Genomic DNA, 853 nt, shown 5'->3' on the forward strand with positions numbered 1-853 from the left:
GGGGGGGGGGGGGCAGTAAGTTCACAAACGGCCCTTCCATCTTGGAAGGGATTTGGTCCTTAGTCTGCTGTAAAAGATTGGCTGGGGAGACCAAAGGAGAAAGGCTAGCCATAGAAATGGAGTTATCACTATGTCCTGAGTTGGTTGAAGCCCAGTCTTTGGCGGAAGTGGGTTTGGGGATATTCCCATTGTGGTCTTGGTTGTTTATTTTCATTAGACTGTGTGTTTCAGTCTCTTCTGGACACAAGTAAACCTCAATGGGTCCTTGGGTACTTGCCAAATGTATTTGTAGGCTATCTATTGGGTCAGGCACTTCAAGTCTTGTTTCTGGAGGGGCTTTCACGACTATAACAGTTTGGTATTTAAGGCCACTAGTTTTTCGAATATCTTGATATGTAACATAAGCTAACCTTTGATTCTCTGAATCCTCGGTTAACAGTTTGAGGTCCAGGGTGCAGCTTTGGATCAGTTCGTCTAACTTCTTCTCCTGACTGACCTCGGTCACTTCCTTGGAAAGGCCTTGACACTGGGCCAGCATCCCCCCGTCCTCAGACAGACTGCAGCCCATCCACTGCACGTTGTTTTTGAACTTCTTCTTGATGAGGTGGATGCCTTCCAGCACGTTGGTGATGTCATAGATCCTCCTCTTTTGCACCTTCAGCACCTCCGCTGCCTTGTTCAAATCCAAGTCCCTGGCGCGCAACTTGCTCAGCAGCTGAATGAACTTCTTGGTGAGGAGACTGAGGGATGTATCATACCGCATTTTTTCTGAGGGAGATTTGGGAGTTTGGGGACTGTCTGGACTCCGAAGTGCACCGTGTACTTTGCCCTTGGGGGTTTTCAGACCATCCGC

At 48.5% G+C, this 853-nt stretch overlaps 1 pseudogene; it reads right to left on the bottom strand.

Annotated features, from left to right (window-relative positions):
- Positions 1-7: 7 nt before the first annotated feature.
- Positions 8-847, bottom strand: LOC102477671 (transcription factor E2F3 pseudogene; annotated as a pseudogene).
- Between the last annotated feature and the right edge of the window lie 6 nt (positions 848-853).

This window comes from Tupaia chinensis, unplaced genomic scaffold, assembly GCF_000334495.1.
Source record: "Tupaia chinensis unplaced genomic scaffold, TupChi_1.0 Scaffold140387_1, whole genome shotgun sequence".
Taxonomy (NCBI): domain Eukaryota; kingdom Metazoa; phylum Chordata; class Mammalia; order Scandentia; family Tupaiidae; genus Tupaia; species Tupaia belangeri.